At 31.9% G+C, this 13,720-nt stretch overlaps 1 pseudogene; it reads right to left on the bottom strand.

The window, feature by feature from the left end:
- Positions 1-4,068: 4,068 nt before the first annotated feature.
- LOC136405937 (large ribosomal subunit protein uL24-like) lies at positions 4,069-4,675 on the bottom strand (annotated as a pseudogene).
- Between the last annotated feature and the right edge of the window lie 9,045 nt (positions 4,676-13,720).

Below are 13,720 nucleotides of genomic sequence, written 5' to 3'. Positions count from 1 at the left end.
TTAATAAATATAGAAATTTAAGCAAGTGATAATCACTATTCAGTAAGACTTTAAATTGCAAAGTTAAGGGGAGTCATTTCTTTCCAATACTAGTGAAAGCCCACATCTGGATTTTAAATACTCCTTTTCCTCTAAAAGCTCAAAGCTATAACTCATTGCAATAATATAGCACCTGTGAATAATGCATAGAAATTATAAAGCATATCTTCCTTAATTATAGCTCCACAATTTTTTAATGGTAACTTGATCTTATGAGATAAAAAGAGAATATATTGAAATTAATATAAATTTTGGAGTAAAAGACTCACAGATTAGTGTGTTACAAACATATATTAATATCTGCTTGATTCATCCAGTGTACCAGGTAGTGGACATATGAAAGTAAAACAGCCCTGGCCTGATAGCTGCTGCTAGAGCATCGGCCTAAAATGTACAGGTTGTTGGTTTGATCCCTGGTCAGGGCACATACAGGAACGAATTGATGTTCTTGTTTCTCTCTCTCTCTCTCTCTCTCTCTCTCTCTCTCTCTCTCTCTACCTTCCTCTCTGGTTAAAATCAATAAGTTAAAAAAAAAAGTCACCAACTGCAAGTCCAAATTACTTTTAGTTAAGGACATAAGCAAAGCATACCAACTCTGGTTTTCTTTACTATTTTTTATTATAAATTTGGTGTTACAGACTTTCAAGTATGTTTTAAAATGACCTCTTTATTATATTGAACTTTAATAGGATTTTTAAAATCAAATTTACAAAGACAAAGATGTCAATATTAATACAAATGATAGCAACTTTCATTTATTTAATATATATTTACAACAGCACATAAAGTTTAGTGGTTTTCATTCATTGTATTATTTAGTTTTTTAATTAATGTATGATCCCTATATTAATAAATAAAAAAACAGAGGATAAGAAAAAATATATACAACTTTCAAAGATACTCTAAAAGGACATGGCACAGTCTGACCTGTGGTGATGCAGTGGCTAAAGCATCAACCTGGAACACTGAGGTGGCCAGTTCGAAACCCTGGGCTTGTCTGGTCAAGGCACATATGGGAGTGTGGCCTTCCAGCTCCTCTCCTAACCCTTCTCTTTCTGTCTCTCTCTTTCTTTCTCTCTCTCCCCCACCTCTCTAAAATGAATAAATAAAATTTTAAAAACACATAAAAGTTACATTGCCATCAGATTTGAATTCTAATCTTTAAAGTTTTTGACATTGTACAATAGCATCTGTCTATATAATCTTTATATTTATATTTTATTTAAAATATATACATGATACATGTTTCTCTTATTTGCTTGCATCTTGAAATATATATGAAATAACAGAGTAGGGGTAGAAATAAAATTATCATTATGCTATGAAACAAGCTGTTTTAGGTTACATGAGTTTCAAAACTAAATATTTAGAAAGACTTTATAATTGGTCAATAAGAAATGCATTGATTCATGTATTATGCTCATTAATTATATAATTTCCTAATGAGATAAGAAAACATACCTTTTTTATTTAATACAAAATTTAAGTTAGGGCTAACAATAGTAAAGCAGATATACAAATTTTTAGAAAATTTAGACATGAGTCAATGACAAGGTAGTCTTAAGGAAATTTATAATGACTCAAGAATTCTTAGAAAAATAAAGTCATTTCTCCTTTTACCTGAATAACTCTAATTATGAAGGTAATTGACCTTTGAGAATAGATTTATAAGTAACCAGTAGTAAAAATGAAATAGGTATAATTCAGAACATAATCCTATATAAACCGGTCCTATAACAATCAAATACAGAAAGGTTTCTAATAAATAAGTTAGAACTTAACTAAAATTTTTTAACTGCACAGATTACATACCATATTATACTTAACAATTATAAAACAAAAATATGTTATGTGAGGAAAAGAAGAGCAGGTATTACGAAGTTTAAATAAAAATTTAAAAATCATGAAAACTCCATACCTAGCCACTTTTATTGATGAAAATCAGCAGGTTACAATTATTTACAGACCTTGATACTAAAAAAAAAAAAAAAAATTGGGTGATTTTAAATAAATTTTGATGATGTTATAAATTATAATAGCATACAAAGGAATTCTGTCATAAAATAAAAAGATCATAAAAATATTCCTCTTTCCATATACGCATACCTGCATAATCTATCCCCTTTATCAATGTCATTTTGTAGATAAAATTAAGTTGTCATGAACATAAGTGTGTACTGTTTCAATAGCTCAGCTCAGCTGGGTAAGAGAGTGCTGTCAGATATTGGAGTTGCTGATTTTTAAAAAGTCTTTACGGGAGCTTTGTTCAGATGGATGGCAATGTGCAGAGAGACAAGGGATACATTCCCAAATTGACTCCTGTAATTGCTGATTAAAGCAACAAGCCAAAACAAAGAGTAAACCTTTAATTAGTGAAATGGTATAAGCAAGAGTCTAAAGCCAGAGAAGGCACTGACAACTCCTGTTTAATTTCCCTCATGAAATAGTAGTGCTCTGGTCCAGGGTGAAGTGGATCAGCACAGATGTGGAGGTCATCTCATCCCTGAACGGAGTCCCAAACAAAAGGTTCTGGCAGTTTTACAAACCCTGGGGACATAGAGAGGGGGAAGGGGGACAGCTAAGACTGGGAAAGTACTGAGTACTGAGTCAGAATGAAGAAAAGTGTATTCAAAATTTTCTTTGTCCCCTGCAAGGCAGCATCAGCAGAGGTGCTAGAGGGGGAGCTGCAAAGTTCTCAGGTAAAGAGACGGAGGAGGGAGGCCCCTGTGAGGCCTGTCAGGTAAAGCCTCTGTACTTGCTGACGGTCTCACTTGAAAAATCACATGAAGGTTTTCAACCAGGATCTGGATTCCTCAATAAAGATATTCTATTTATTAAGCAATAATTGGCAAGCATTGTCTGGTCAGAAAACAGAGTTCAAAATTTCCATTCTATTGTAGAAAAGAAGAGTAATAAAGGATCTGGAAATTATGACAAGCTAATATTTCACTGTGATATTTTTAGAGAAACTAAAAAAAAATTATGAAACAATACAAAGGTATTCCAAAAATAAAAGTCAGAGAATACAATAAGTGACTTTCTTTAGACATTCTTATCTTCATCCAGGTTCCAAACAATGAAGTAATCAATGAAATAGACTAAGTAATCAAGTGAAATTCCCTAATGTGAAGAATCAGAGATGTATAGTATAAAGCAGGGGTCTCCAAACTTTTTACATAGGGGGCCAGTTCTCTGTCCCTCAGACCGTTGGAGGGCCGGAGTATAAAAAAAAACTATGAACAAATCCCTATGCACACTGCACAGATCTTATTTTTAAGTAAAAAAACAAAACGGAACAAATACAATATTTAAAATAAAGAACAAGTAAATTTAAATCAACAAACTGACCAGTATTTCAATGGGAACTATGCTCCTCTCACTGACCACCAATGAAACAGGTGCCCCTTCCAGAAGTGCAGTGGGGGCTGGATAAATGGCCTCAGGGGGTCGCATGTGGCCCGCGGGCCGTAGTTTGGGGACTCCTGGTATAAAGTGTAGTTCAAAACAGGATAGCAACCCAAGTCTGATGGGAGCCTTTGACTCTACAAACAACTCTGATAATAAGCACTGGCCACTGCTCTTTGGTATCTCCTCCAAATGTCTAACCATGGCATCCATTGAATTCCATCTTACCACTGTGAACTACTCTACATAAGTAACCTCCTGTCAAAAGGAGAAAGAAAGAAATAGTTGTATGTATTTCCAGTTTAACTCTTGCATGTCAATAACTGAGCCTCTATTTTACGCTCTGATGTCATCAATGTTTAATTTGAACATCTGCATTCAGGATATAAAGAACAATGGAAAATTCTAGTAAGTGTTGAATACCATCAGTCTCTACCTGAGACTTGGGACATAATCACTCTAAGAAATTATTTTCCAATAATTTCAAAAAGTTATTAAGTTATTAAAAGTTTTAAAATAATAGAGAAAGGAAAAAAAGGTTTTATCCAAAAATTTTGGGTTTTGAGATTCATTTATTCTAGCTATGTCTTTTTTTTTTTAATGAAAATTTCATATAAGATTATTTTATTTCTGCATCTTCTCAACTGTTTTTTCCTTTTCCTTTCCTTCTTGGTGAGAACTGGCTTCAAGGATCTTTTTGTGGTGTTTGTCCAGCTTTAGTATAGTGTTAACCAACTTGCTGGGCTGAAAGCCTGCATGGGCAGTAGTACCATCACCTCTATCCTGCTGCGTTTGTCAATAGAAATGACATAATTTTTTTCCTGTAAACCTGAACTACTCTGACAATTTGCTGCCCTTGCAGGCATCCCCAAACTACGGCCCGCAGGCCACATGCAGCCACCTGAGGCCATTTATCCGGCCCCCTGCAGCACTTCCGGAAGGAGCACCTCTTTCATTGGTGGTCAGTGAGAGGAGCACTATATGTGGCAGCCCTCCAACGGTCTGAGGGACAGTGAACTGGACCCCTGTGTAAAAAGTTTGGGGACCCCTGCAAGTGTCCTCACACAACCTGAACTTCATCATCTTTTTAATTGGCATAGATTGAAAATTGTACTTCTGTCTCAGCTCTTTGGAAAAGGAAGACATCATCCTCCTGTACATGAGGAAAGGTGCGTTGAAACCTTTTATGGTTCTTGCTCTGGTCTGAAGTCACAAAGGGATTGAATTGCATTTTTACCACTGGCATTTCTACCACCACATGGCTGCAAAAGGTGAAATAGCTATGTCTGTTATATTGTACTGACCTCAGAGTTTGATCACTAATAAGATAAGGCTTAATAGATAAAGAATTTTCACATTTCAATCATAAGAATGTTCTTAAAAATGAGTATGCAGTATGAATATAGAATTTGCAGACTGAAAATTTGGAAAATAAGCATATAAGATGATATTTAACACTAATAATAAACTTAATGCAATGAATGATATATTTTTAATAGTTATTGTCAAGTGTACATGGAATGAAGTCATCTCACAAATTATTGACAGGTATATAAATTAATGATAATGTTATGAGGAAAAAATATGTCAACACATACTTGCAAAAATATTAATTGTAATATATCAGCAATGAACAAGTCGAATTTGAAATTAAAGACACATCATTTACTTGGGCATATAAAGAAAGTACTTAGGTATAAATCTAACAAAATATGTACAAGGTTTACATGAGAAAAACTATAAAACTGTGATGAATAAAATTGAATACCTAAATAAATAGTATTTTATATTCATGGATATGAAGACTCAGTTTGTCAAGATTCAGTTCTTTCCAACATGATCTATAAATTAAATACAATCTTAATTTAAATTTCAGCAAGTTATTTTGTGGATATTGACAAATTGATTTTAACATTAATATGAGGAGGCAAAAAGACTCATCATAACCAACAAAGAACTGACAAAGAACAAGGTTAGAGGACTAATACTGTTCGGCAAATAGGTCAATGAAACAGAATAGTGAGTCCTGATGTACAGTAACATAAGTATAGTCAAACAATTTTTGACAAAGAAGCAAAGGCAATACAGTGGAGCAAAGAGAGTCTTTTTAATAAATGGTGTTGGACCAACCTGACATTCAAATGTAAAAAAGAATCCAAATAAAGATCATACACATGTCAACAAAATCAACTCGAAATGGATCAGTACCTAATGTTAAATGCAAAACTCTAAAACTGTTAGAAAATAACATAGGAGAAAATTTAGATGACTTGGTAAAGGCTTTTAAAAATGAACAAATTATATTAACAGATTGTTTATAGAAAGGTAAACATAGCAATTCTAAACAAATGAAAAGATTTTCAGCCTTAGATATAAAAAGAGAAATCTAAATCAAATCACACTGAAATATACACATATTTTGTCTCACTGGATTGGCATCAATAAATGTGGAGAAATCTCTTTCATAAATTAGTAAAATCTCACATGAGAGAGACTGTGCAATATCTGTAAAAATTATAAATTCTCCCAATTCTGTATTTCTAGTTGTTATTTTCTATAGATATACATACATATGTGCAAACTTCCATATAATAACTCACGATTCTAATTTTAAAAAGTGAGAGCTGTAGCCTATATTATCTCAAAGAAGTAACATAAATATTGATAACATCAGTTTCTTCCAGATTTGGATAATGGTATTTGTTGAGGAAAATTCTCATTTAATGCTTAAGTTAACTTGATTTTTAAATTAATTGACAAAATAACTGAATAAAATAAAAATTTAAAAACTAGCATTTATTTCTCAATAATATGAAATGGTCATCTCTGAGGTCACTCTCAGATGAAACAAAATTTCATATGAGGGAGACTATTTTTATTGCTCAAGATTATTAAGATTTTCATGTAAACAGAAAAGAATAAAACTTGAGATTATGGTAACCATGCTTCAGTTATAGTAATTTTTTACTTTCCTAAATGTATGCTTTAAGTGAATCATGACCTATATCTGTAAAACAAAGGATGAAGCACAAAGTAGTTAATTAAGTGTTAAGATTTTAAAATTAACTTAGTCATTGATTAACTTTGTAGTCTTAGTTTACCTGAGAGTTATTTTTCTTACAATTAAAGAACAGATAATAATATATAAAAGTTGCAAAAATTAAAATATATAGTTTATATAAAATGTGTGATATAATGCAGTACAGACTTATACACTTAGCCATAGCTCAATTTATACTCCGATAACAAAGGATCCACAATCTTAGTAGCTTACAATCACACTCATGTCTATTCTAAGTTTCTATTTTTAAAGCAAGGCTATAGAAGTAGCTTTCCTCTGGGAAATTTAGGTTGTCGAGCAGAGCAAAAGGACAAAAAATGAAAAGCATATAGTGGTTTCTATAATGTGTGCATGAAAGTTTACACACCCATTTCATTGGCCGGTGCAAATGACAAATCACAGGCTAGTAGAGAATAGTTTGATAATAATACAATATATTGTAGCACTTTGCTGTTGCACTTTTTATCATACTATAGTCTCCATTAATAATATATCTATATCTCTCTCTAGATATCTAGATAGATATATAGATATGTGTGTGTGTGTGTATGTGGTCTTAACTATTTTAGTTTATTATCTTAATTCTCACTAGAGGAAATAGGAAATATAAAATACAAACACATACAATGGTGAAGATTTTGAATGTCTATCAGAAGATTCACATTGTAGCAGCATAAGACTAGTGAATAACTCATATTGATTCAAACTTTGTCCCTATTGCACAAAAAATGCAGATTTATTAAAACATCAGTAAAAATAAAAGTTACTTGTCAAATCCATGCATTTTAAGAGAAAATACAGTTATAAGTCATACCTCTAGAATTTTGTAAACCATCTATTATTCAATAAGCATGAGATAATGAAAAGAGGAAATAGATAGCTGGCACAGCTATACAACATCTAGTTGAGAACTTTGAGATTTTTCAAAAAACTGGGTTGAGTGAAGGAAACAAAAGTTGGAAAGGTGTGAAACTTCGAAGTTTCTTATCCTTTTGTTTGAGCCTATGACTAAGAGTGCATGGTTCCAGCTTTACTGTGCTTAAAAACCCTTGGAATATTTCTTTTGCTTATTACACTACTACACAGGTTTGTATAAGGATGTCCTAAATATAAAAAATATATGTTTTAAATCTGCTTATTGAGATAAATTGCCTCTGATACTATTTTCACCTGTTTATGTTTATTTTCCATTCTATCTCATTGACTTCTCTCAGGGCTTCTAATTTTACTCCTTTTAATAAGGCGAAATAGTGTATTAAATATACCTCATGTTTAGTTTTTAAATATCCCAACAGAAGTGATATATTTTATCATGCTATAATGACAGTTACTTGTATTGTTATGCAATTTTAAAAAGAATAAATTACATATACTGCCACTCATTAGAAAGCAAATTATAAAACAAAAGACCTGATGAACAATACTTCTAAATATAACGTGTTTTGTTTTACTTTTCTTTATTTGTTTTGCATTTATGGAAATATACTCAGCTTCACATAATGTATACCCTTGGTCAACTTGCCACCTGGCTAATTTGTTGAATCATGTTATAGTAAGATGCCTGAAGTTATTTTGCTCTTTATTTCCACATACACGTAGCATGGCTCATTTTCTGAACCTTAACATGAATAACAAAGGTTTCCCAATGTTTCTTAGCAAACCACTGCTCTAGACTCAATGGTTTTGGATCACATGATCATTATAAACCAACTCTTGCCAAGACAGATGGAATTAACTGTACACCAATCAGAGCCACCTTAGAAGCTGAACATGGAATCACCTTTAACTGAAAATATATTGGCTGAACAATGAAGAAGCAAAAAGTTGAAAAATATTAAATCTCTGTAGACAAAGAGCATGGGAAAAAGCATTCAGGGCAGACAACCAGTAATATACACTCTAATATGTTTAAAAATATTTCCCTTCTTTATTCACCACTTTTAGACTGATTTTTGTTTTAAATGACTGTATAGTAAAGGAAAGTTATGGTATATAGATCAATCCAGATGTTTTGTAGCGTAAAAGGTTATTTGCTATATTTTAGTAAGCCCATATTTTGCTGTTGAAAGTATCAGATTTCTGCTGTAAATAACTTTTTAAAAGAGCAACCCATCAACCTCTTATTCTTCACCAGAAGAATGTACATCTTGATACTGTCTGAGTCATAGTTTTCAATAAGAGTACAAACAGAGTGTATAATACTGACATCAGAGAAGTTGTAATTTCTGCAATGACAGTGACACGAACTTGTAGAACTGTTTTCCCTCGTGTTTCATAAAAAACACTAACAACTGTCAAGACCAGTTAAATTACTTTCTTCTCACACAACACAGATTGTGTCAAGTAAAAAAAAGCAATACTAGACATGTTCAGGGCTATTTGCCTATTTGTACTATTTGGAAATACACACAAACGTGGTGTTATGTGAATATTCTGTACACATTCAAAGGTACATTATCCCAAAGCTAATTGCTAAAAATTATTTGAAAACTACAGATATAATATTATAATTTAAATAAAATATATAATATGGCATAGCAAGTCATACCCTAACAAATTTATTGAGTAAATGTCTTAATATTTTCATCTCTAAGACTAGGACTTAGATAAGGGTAGACAATATTATAGATCTGGTTTTGCAGGTGCCTGAACAAACTCATACACATACAAAGTTCACATGATTGATAGGTAAAAGGTTCAAAATTAATCTTACATTTAGTCAGTCTTACTTTCCAACCAAGAAAGAAATGTTATAAAGTAACTGATTTTTGTTAGAATACACACACACACAAACACACACACACACACACACACACACACACACACAACCTGAAGTGTCATAAAATGATCTAATATGAAATTCAACGTCATCAGAATGAGTTGAAAAACTTTCTTTTAGAGGGCCTGTACATTTTACATCCAAGAATGTCAATGTCCAAATGGTAATTATTTTAACATTTTTTCTTTACATGAGCCTCTTTCTTGATTATAGATATAGCAAATAGTTATTAATGATGATTAGAGGAAAAATCATGGAAAAGAAAGAAAAAAACACATAAAATTACAACACCTAAATAAAATCACATTTTATATTTTTGTGTGTCCTCCCACTTGTTATCTTAATATATATATATGTATATATATATATAATATATATATATACAAAGCATTTGAATTGTCTTTTTAACCTGGTGTAGTGACTAAATATTTAATTCTCTTTCTACTTGAAATTTGTAATTCAATTATGTGTATATGTGAAATAAAATATTTAAGATGTTTTAGTTTTTAAATTTATGTATACTTTTATTTTATTATTATACTATTATTATTTGTCTCTTATTATCTCTGTAAAACAAATGATTAACTATGAAATTACTTATCACATATATAAATCATTTTTAAAATTAAGACTTTTTTTCTTAAACAGAATTATAGGTTCACAGAAAAGTAATAAAGAAGGTACAGAAAGTTCCCATATACTCCCGTCATTCACACATGCACAAGTTTCCCCATTATCAATATCCCCCACTAGAATGGTAGATTTGTTACAATGAACCCACATTGATTCGTTATAATCACTTTAAGTTCATAGTTTATAGTATAGTTCACTCTTCTTATTGTTGTATATTCCACAGGTTTGCACAAATGTGTAATAACATATATTTAATATTTTAATATCATATGGAATAATTTCTCTGCCTTGAAAATCTGCTTTCTATTTATTTCTCCCCGCCCCTCCCAATCCACTGTTAATCTTTTCTCACAATCAGTGTTAATTTCCTTTGTTTCCTTAGTAAAACTGTCAGTGTGCTGAAAATAATTAACCATGAGAAAAAAAAGGTGAAATAAAGGTATATAACTTATTATAGATGGTCAGTGAGTATTGCCAATTAAATATTGATAGAAATATCTTGAGAATAGGGTTTGTAAACAAAATAAATAATTACCAAAATACATTTTATTTAACATTCATGGAAGGTCCTTGCAGGTACTGACAGATTTTGTAAGCTATGCTAAAACTTTAATGAGAAACACAAAACAAGAACAATGATAAAATAAAATTATCTAACATTTTATTTAGGAAAACATTACATAGAAAAAGTAATCCCAATATCTATGTTAATTAGATTTAAAATACTTTGTCAAATGCACATGCAACACAATCTCAGTCTATTAATTTAGGCGAGTTGATTTAGGTCATCATATCTGCACTATATCAAAGTGGTTTTCCTCTGTTATGTTAGGACCAATTTATGAGAATAATTGTTGTTATTTGCATGTTATTTTTAAACTTTAGTGTAAATTGTGTGATAAAAAAAATGCAAAGCTAACTAGACAGAATAAAACTTTTGAGGTTGGATTATCCTCCTATGACACAAATAGGAAATTAAACTTTAGTGCAAAGGAAATACAGTGTAGCATATTTGACACTATTTTGGGGGGTCTTAATTTTTAAAAAGACATACAAGCCTGCCCAGGTGGTGGCGCGGTGGGTAGACTAGGGCACAGAGGACCCAGGTTTGAAACCGCAAGGTCACCAGCTTGAGCACAGGCTCATCTGATTTGAGCAAGACTCACCAGCTTGAGCCCAAGGTCGCTGGCTTGAGCAAGAGGTCACTTGGTCTGCTATAGCTCCCCAGTCAAGGCACATATGAGAAAGCAATCAGTGAACAACTAAGGTACCTCAACAAAGATTGATGCTTCTCATCTCTCTCCCTTCTTGTCTGTCTGTTCCTATCTGTCCCTCTCTCTTTCTCTCTCTGTCTCTGTCACACAAAAAAGACAGAATGTCATCCAACCTTTTAAGCAACATAAAGATAAAATGAATCACAGTAAATTTCAAATCTATTTTTTACATCCACTACTCATAGATAACCATAAAATCTTAATTAATGCCTTTGTTGAGATAGTTTTATTTTCAATGTAATGATAACTATCAATGTAAAAATGTGATAACCATCATCATAAGTAATAATCAGAAGATATATTAAGCAAATTTAATTTGGAAACAAATTATTTGTCACTCTCCAATTGTCACAACTGGCAATAATTTATCAAAAAGACATCATTATACTGCTTTGGTATAATAAATACTAATGAAAATTCAAAGAAATCAGATAATATGAATGGATGTTCTACACAAAGAAAAAAAAGCAAGCTTGTAAAAATTCTAAAAAAGAAAGGAGTCATGGCTTGTGGGTTTTTATAGCAATAATGATTTTACTGAGTTTTGACAATGTGTCAAAAGTTCAGACATGTAGTTTATAACTTTAGACGGAATTGGCTTTTAACAGTAAGATCAGCCATTTAAGCGTAAAACAATAATATTGGAATATCAGAGTAAGTAATTATCTGTTAACAAGCTTTAGACTTGCTTTCAGCCTGTGGTAACAACACAAGGCCACCAGGGAGAGGTCTACATTGTCAATCTTGTCTTTCCATTGTTTAGGACAGGGGTAGTCAACCTTTTTATACCTACCACCCACTTTTGTATCTCTGTTAGTAGTAAAATTTTCTAACCACCCACTGGTTCCACAGTAATGGTGATTTATAAAGTAGGGAAGTAACTTTACTTCATAAAATTTATAAAGCAGAGTTAAAGCATATAATAATAATTACTTCACAAGTACTTTATGTCATATTTTCTCTAAGTTTGGCAGAATAAATCTTTATAAAACAACTTACTATAGTTAAAGCTATCTTTTTATTTATACTTTGGTTGCTCCGCTACCACCCACCATGAAAGCTGGAACACCCACTAATGGGTGGTAGGGACCAGGTTGACTACCACTGGTTTAGGATTTACTTTTGTCACGGTTATATATTTTCATATTTTTTTTTAACCAATAGTTTGTAGATACCATTTTAAACTATGTGTTTATAAAATTTACCACTGTCTTTTCCTTCAGCTTTTTCTTCCAAAGCACCATTCTTGCAACAGTAAGAACAGAATCGTGTAAACAGCTTTAAAAAAGAGTTTCCTATTACCTCCTCTTTTGAGGGGAAAAAATAATCTGGAGTTAATTGATGGAAAAGATGAGTGGAAACAACAATTGTATATATGTTAACTTGAACATAATTTGCTAAAACCAATTAAAATGAGTACCCTCACTTATATCAATTACAAAATGTCTAGTATCTAATACTATAAAGAAGTAGTAATGGTGAACATACAAGTTATACAGTAAAAATCTAAGTGTATTTCAGGATGCCACAGCCTGTATGTTAAATGTGATGTTTTTGGAGGCTTCTTTTAGATGACATTTGACATCTTTTCACAAAGGGTATATAACAGGAGTCCCCAAACTTTTTACACAGGGGGCCAGTTCACTGTCCCTCAGACCGTTGGAGGGCCGGACTATAAAAAACAAACAAACTATGAACAAATCTCTATGCACACTGAACATATCTTATTTTAAAGTAAAAAAAACAAAACAGGAACAAATACAATATTTAAAATAAAGAACAAGTAAATTTAAATCAAGAAACTGACCAGTATTTTAATGGGAACTATGGGCCTGCTTTTGGCTAATGAGATGGTCAATGTGCTCCTCTCACTGACCACCGATGAAAGAGGTGCTCCTTCCAGAAGTGCGGTGGGGGCCAGATAAAGGGCCTCAGGGGACCACATGCGGCCCGCAGACCGTAGTTTGGGGACCCCTGGTATATAATATGGGGGCTTTTTTTTTGTAATTGGTGAGCTAATACATTCACCTCGTCACTGTGTAGTTTTGTCATCTCTCTTAACTCCAGCCAGTCTTGGTTCTTTCATTGCAAATCAAAACGAGTAAAAATAGCTTACCTATTTCTAGGGGTGCTATAAAGTTTAAATTACTTATTTGATATATAATTATGTAATTTTGTAATATAAAACATATATTTGATGAACATTACTGTGTAAACTATAAAGTGCTAAATGAATATCTTGTACCTTGAACCAGTTAATTTCCATAGTGAAACTACATTTATGGCATTATAATTTTTACATTATTTTGCTTTTTGCAGTTTTCATACAATAATTTATCATGAAAATATTTCTGTGCAATTTCACAAAGTTTCTACTTTATTATGTTTAGTTGTGGAAGAATGGTAAAAAATATACTGTAATTAAACAACAATCTTACTCTTGCAAATAATGCTGAAAAACATTTCATTACTAAATGCTAGGTAATCAGATTTGAATTTAATAGATTACCTGAATTACCATATAATGTA

This window comes from Saccopteryx leptura, chromosome 5, assembly GCF_036850995.1.
Source record: "Saccopteryx leptura isolate mSacLep1 chromosome 5, mSacLep1_pri_phased_curated, whole genome shotgun sequence".
Taxonomy (NCBI): domain Eukaryota; kingdom Metazoa; phylum Chordata; class Mammalia; order Chiroptera; family Emballonuridae; genus Saccopteryx; species Saccopteryx leptura.
Note: the sequence above shows the minus strand (reverse complement) of the source record. Positions and strands in the feature narration are given on the sequence as shown.